The following is a 6598-nucleotide window of genomic DNA, read 5'->3' as shown; positions in this document are numbered from 1 at the left end:
TATGAATAAATATTCAAGTGATAGTTAGTAGTGTAATCGTTATAAGAATTTTCCGAAAGTTTCGCGTTATAGCGTTAAATTTGACGGTACGCGTTTTCACGCGCGCGACTTCGATTGAGGGACTTTAGACCCTTATTCCGGGACAATTAAGAGTGAATAATATTTACAAGAATATATATGCCTTGGAGGTTTAGTGCACTAGTGAACCAAACGCACGAGAAAAATCGAGTCCAAACGCATCCTAATTGCACTATTTCAAGTTGACTTTGAGATGCATTTTGCACCACACAATGAATCTTTCTTAGGAAGCCACAATTGAACCAACACTCCTTCTCTCCTCACTTCACTTGGCCGTGCAACAAGAAAGGAGAAGAGCTCTCCATTGTTCTTCATTTTTCATCTTCAATTCATGCACCAAAATTCATCCAAATCACACCAAACTTGGAGACCACTTAGCAAACCCCTTGGAGATTATATCTAGCTAAGGAAGAGGGGAGCTTTCACGGTTTCTTGGAACTTTAAGAGGGCCGAAAATTCTGATCTTGCAAACCAAAGGAGTAGGTAATGATCAACCCATGGATTCTTATCTTTTAGAGATTATATGGCAAGATTTAACTCATGCATGCACTTAGTTACTTGATTATGGTGTAAAAATGTGATTGTGGGCTCTTGGAATTCCCACACTTGGGTTGTTGTTGTTGATTTGATGATTGATGGTGATTATATTGTTGGTTTAGTGATTATAATGATGCATTAGTGGTGGGTAATTAGTAGGAACTTCATTGGGTGTAAGAAGCAAAAACTTCCGATTCTACCCCTGTTTTATTCGGCCATTTTAAGGCCAGTTTTTAATGAACTAATGGCTTGAATTGGATGCCTATATGATGTATTAGAGGTGTGGAAAATTTCATTGAAAAATAATGAGGTTTGGTTGGGCAAATGAAATTTTTGTTCGAAACTAGCAATCTGGAAAAACTGATTCGCGTATGATCTGACCAGTGGTAGTAGTTTGGCCATAACTCTGTCCTCGGGTGTCGAAATCAAGTGCCGTCAGTGGCGTTTGAAACTAGACATTCCTAGCTTTAATTTGAGATAAAATGCACGTTCTGATTCTTTGTGAGTGATCCGAACCAAACGTTTTAAGTTAGCTGTCCTGTCTCTCGGATTTGCTGGAATGGCTTGTTGAGGCAGCAACTTGAGGCTCAATTTTGAGCTGGTTGCTTGCCGAATTTCAGAACATTTCCTTCTGTGAACTTTTAGTCCCGTGAATGTATTTTCTAACGCCATAAACCATGCCTCATTCCGAGTTAAATTGATTGAGTTGTGACTAAAACAAGAGGACTGCCCTGTTTTGGAAAAATGTAGTATTTGGACTGATTTGGGGCAAAACTTGGGAATGATTTTATTAATTGAAGTTCTTGATGCTAAACACTTACCAACGGTATCATGGATGTATCTTAGACCTTTATTTCACAAATGAACCATGGTTGGATAGCTTTCTTGATTAAACGATTTGAATTGGGAAATGAAGTCAAAAGACAGGTTGCTTTAGAAATTTTCCTGAACATTGGATGATTAATTAACTATCTTTCCGAAGGTATTTTTCCCTTAAATTTGATAGAGAGATGCCTTTCATATAGGAGTAACATATTGCAAAATTTTATACCAATCCAAGTTCGTTTTGACTCTTAGCTAAGGTTCCAATTTTGAAAACTCAAATCTGGAAATTGTTCACCAGACTTGAATTTTCCTAACTTTGAGCTACCGTATCTCGGTGCTCGAAACTCCAATTTTCAATCCGTTTGTTCTGACCTAAACCTTACTTACACCTCTAATTGATTTATAAATTTCAAGGGCTAGTTTGCAACGAGTGAATTTTTCCGAATTTCCAAAGTTAGCGAAAAACCAACCCCGGCTTAATTCTGAATGTTCTGGAACAGCAATTTCATGCCCATTTTTGAATACCTTCCACTTAGATTCATGGAAAAGTGTCTTTTAAGAACTTTTAGTACTTTCTAAGAGGTTTCCAACGGTACCAAGTTTTATAATTTTGGACCTACTGAGTGCAGGATCTGATTTTTCTAAATTTGACGCGCAAAGCTGAAATTTACTGATTTCTTAGAAAATGAAAATTTGAAAACTTGTTACTCCTTCTTGATGATAATTGATCGCTTTAAACTTGATTTCATGAAGGAAATCAGTTTCTCTTGTGTTAATAAAACCTCACTTTTGAACCTTTATTTTGAGTGGCTAAGGTTCTTGGTTTGAGGTATTGACTAGTCCAAATAAGCGTAACTCCTTTCTTGATTAATACGTGATTGTGAGTGAAAAATACTTGTTAATTGGTTCAGGTGCTCAAGCGAGTCTTGAAAAGAATCCCGGAGGGGACAACTAAAGATTTTCTCGCTCAATTACTTTTGAATTGGTGAGTGTCAAGTGCATGACTTGTCGTGTTTACTTGATTTACCTGCTTATATACGTGAATATCACTTGATGAGACGAGTGTGTACTTTATCGCACTCGCTCTCCTTTACTTGAACTTTACTTGTATTAACTTGGTTTTCAAAGTCGATTGAGTGAATCTCGTCGACTAAAATATACCCGTTTTCGTGTGCGTGTCGTGTTGCCATGCATGTCGTGTATGTCGTGCGTGTCTTGTTGTCGGGTGGAGTGAACCTCCTCGACTTATGGGGACGCCCAATTCTCTTAACCAATCTTGCAACTCGAGCCGGCATGGGCTTGGTCGAGAAGCTTGATAAACCAAGAGAGTAACAAACCACAACTTGATCTTTTGAGATCTTGTTCGGCATACTCGTGGAGTATCGCCCTTTTCGTGCGTGTTCAAAAATCAAAACTTGATCTCCTGAGATCTCGTGTGGCATACTCGACGAGTATCGCCTTTTTTTTTTCGTGCGTGTTTGGTTTCGGATCCGAGAGGGTGGAATGTTGGTCGGAGGAAGTAATAAGTGAAGTTTCTACGGATAAAATACCCACCAGGATAACGGAGTGTCATCACGAGGGGGTATCGGATCGAGCCGTGGCGAAGCAAGAGGAAAATAGCTCCTGAGAGCTCCTATATCCTTGAATTGTTTCTGTTTATTTTTTTTTCTCGCTCGAACTGTAAATTACTTGAATATTGGGATTGTTATTTGGACAACGTGCTTGCATGTGTGTTTTCTTGGCCTCACGAGCGTTTCGCTCACCCCGTAGATTTGTTTTCCTTAACAGGAATGGATGGAGTGAAACTCGTTGGAACCCTTTGGATGTACTTTTGTATTAGGGTTCAATTGTAATTGGCTAGACATTTTGGCTATTGTATATATTTGGAAATTGATGTATCTTTTGGATCCTGACGTAAGAATTGGATAACGGATGTATTTTGAACACGTGGTACAAGACTTGGATATTCGATTTTGGAAGCGAATTTTCCTTATTAGACTGGTATAAATTGTTATATATTGTTAAGTTTGAATTGATTTGTCTCGAGTCCTGGCGAGAGCTAGGCAGGCGTTCCGCGGATACCCTTGGGTTCGCCCTTGGGAGAAGTGGGGGCGTCACAGTTGGTATCAGAGCTTAGGCTTTAGATCTTTGTAGTGTATCCTAGGCTTAAAAGTTTAGGATACCGGACTGTGGGACTGGTTTGAATGTTAAGTGACTACTTGTAGGAAAAAAAAAAAATCAGAGTAACTTCGCGTGGCCTCTGCACGGAGTGAGCTTGGGCCAAGACGTGATATGGTCCCAATTATGTGAATATGTATAAAAGACTAAGTACTCTTCTTGTGCGTAAGTTGTGAACTATGAAAGTGGTAAGTGTAAAACCTTTATCATGCTATTTGAGGTAGATAGATATGTACGTCAGGTAGGGATCTTAAACTTTGTAAATTTGTACTTGGGAGCGTACGGCCTGAGTTGTAAATTCTCTTAGTTCTGGATTCTTGTACTTGAGTACTAAATACTTTTTCTGAGAGAATACTTGTGACTTCGAAAGAGATATAGTCTCGTATATTATAGTGTGAATAAAAATCATAAGTGGATTTGAGATAAATTCTGATGGCAAAGGTCAGAGCCCGGAGGATTCTTGTATTGGACTTGAGATCTCCATTATGGGAAATGAACGAGAAAAAAAAAAAAAAACTAGACCCTTTTGACTGATATAGTTAGAATTGTTAGGGGTGATGCTAAGTGTTGAGGCCATTGTATTTTGCATGACTGTATGGCCTACTTTTGGGGCACTTGTTTGACTTTAGTCTTCTGTGAGTAAAAGTACTTTTGTGGCACCTGTGTACTATATTTTTGTGATTTTCCCCTGACTTGCTAATTGTATGGATTGTGACATGTTAATGAATGTAAATTATTATTATTTTCAATGTTTTCGCAATTGGCCCTTGTTTCAAGTATTTTCTCGCGTATTTGATTTATTTCTTGCACTAGGCATACTTAGGTTATGGAAGGGCTAAGAAGGGGTCGAGGCCGTGGGCGAAGGACTGGACAAACCCAACCTCAAGGGGATGAACAAGGATCGGCCACTAGACCGACCCAAGGACAAGAAAATATGGAGGTTAACCAAATGACTACTGTCATTAATAGGATGACTGACATCCTAGAACGATTAGCTGAGAGACAGGAACCAGTGCCAGTTAACCAACCTGGGGGCCAGGATAGAGGGGAAGATAGAGCCTTAGAGAGATTCTTAAAGTTCAACCCGCCTAAGTTCATTGGTGAGCCTGATCCTGAGGTAGCGGAGAATTGGCTAGAAAGAATGACTAATATTTTCGCAGCCCTAGATTATGCGGAGGAGAGACGAGTAACTTTTGCTGTCTTTCAGTTTGAGGGTGCAGCACGTGCTTGGTGGGATATGATAAGGGGAAAATGGGAAAGAGTACAAACCCCTTGGACTTGGGAAAATCTTTTAGGAGAATTTAATGAGAAGTTTCTCCCGCCCTTAGTTCAAGAGAAACGGGAGGACGAATTCATAAAAGTGAAGCAGGGGGCGTCTAGTGTGGCTGAGTATGAAGGAAAATTTACTAGACTTTCTAGATACGCCCCAGAATTGGTAGCCACTGAGAGGAGAAGGATAAGGCGATTTGTACAAGGACTTAACGTGGAGATTCAAGAGGGGTTAGCAGTGGCCCAAATCTCTACTTTCACTGAAGCCCTAGAGAAGGCGCAGAGAGTCGAAAGTGCAAGGCTGCAAGTTAAGGATTTTCATGCCAAGAAAAGGGGCACTCCTAGTCATCCTCTTGGACAAGCAGATAAGGGTGCCCCACCTTCTAAAAAGGAAAAAGGAACGGGAGGAGTAGAGACATCTGGTACACAAAAAAAGACTCAATCAAGAGGAGGCCACAATGGAAGGGATCAACCGAGGGAGACTCCTCCAAGTGGTCAGCCTGTGGCTCCTCAAGTTATTTGTGGTTATTGTCGCAAGCCTAACCATACAGAGAATGAGTGCTGGAAGAAAATGGGAAAGTGTTTGTATTGTGGCAGCACTGAGCATCAGATCGCGAACTGTCCAAGTATACCGAATGAAGGAGGTAGTACTCAAAGGCTTGAAAAGTCAACCGCAAAGCAGTCTAGTGCTGGAGGAAGTCGATCTAAAGCACCAGCTAGGGTTTATGCATTAGGCTATCAACAGGTTTCCAATCCCGTTAAGGTCATTGAAGGTATAATTTTTGCTTTCTATTGTTTAATTAAGGTTCTAAGTGACTATAGTACGACGCACACTTTTAAAAAATCCTAGATTCATGAGATAGAATCAAAGTTTGACTACTAATTGGGTGAGTAGAAATTGTGAAATGGGTTGCAGAAGGTAAGTTATTGTTTGACCTGATAAGTGTGACTATTAAGGGGTATGACTGTTATCCTAAGTGTGAATTTCGAGGACGAAATTCTCTTAAGGGGGAGAGGATGTGAGGACTCGCAAAAAAAAAAAAAAAAAACTATTATTTTATGCCTAATTTATGGCTTAATAAATTATTTAATTGGATTTTATTTCCAAGGAATATTTTCTAGTCTTATTAGACCTAAATACATGGTAATATAACTTCGTTATATTTTTAAAATGATTCGTTTCGAAAATTAATTCCCTAGAGCGCGTTTCGTAAAAATAGTGAATAGTACTTGGAGATTTTATCCGCGTAGTAGCACAATAAGCTTGGAATATTGGAGACTTGTACTATGGTCCTAAAATAGGTAATCTTATGAATAAATATTCAAGTGATAGTTAGTAGTGTAATCGTTATAAGAATTTTCCGAAAGTTTCGCGTTATAGCGTTAAATTTGACGGTACGCGTTTTCACGCGCGCGACTTCGATTGAGGGACTTTAGACCCTTATTCCGGGACAATTAAGAGTGAATAATATTTACAAGAATATATATGCCTTGGAGGTTTAGTGCACTAGTGAACCAAACGCACGAGAAAAATCGAGTCCAAACGCATCCTAATTGCACTATTTCAAGTTGACTTTGAGATGCATTTTGCACCACACAATGAATCTTTCTTAGGAAGCCACAATTGAACCAACACTCCTTCTCTCCTCACTTCACTTGGCCGTGCAACAAGAAAGGAGAAGAGCTCTCCATTGTTCTTCATTTTTCATCT

At 39.5% G+C, this 6598-nt stretch overlaps 1 long non-coding RNA gene across 1 annotated transcript; it reads left to right on the top strand.

Annotated features, from left to right (window-relative positions):
* Window positions 1–402: 402 nt before the first annotated feature.
* On the top strand, window positions 403–3284 carry LOC140037309 (uncharacterized). Its single transcript, XR_011841233.1, has 3 exons — window positions 403–561; window positions 2352–2425; window positions 3229–3284. It is a non-coding gene; the product is annotated as an uncharacterized lncRNA (long non-coding RNA).
* The last annotated feature ends 3314 nt before the right edge of the window (window positions 3285–6598 follow it).

The sequence above is a fragment of the Coffea arabica genome, chromosome 2e (assembly GCF_036785885.1).
Source record: "Coffea arabica cultivar ET-39 chromosome 2e, Coffea Arabica ET-39 HiFi, whole genome shotgun sequence".
NCBI lineage: Eukaryota > Viridiplantae > Streptophyta > Magnoliopsida > Gentianales > Rubiaceae > Coffea > Coffea arabica.
This window is presented reverse-complemented; position numbering and strand designations above follow the sequence as displayed.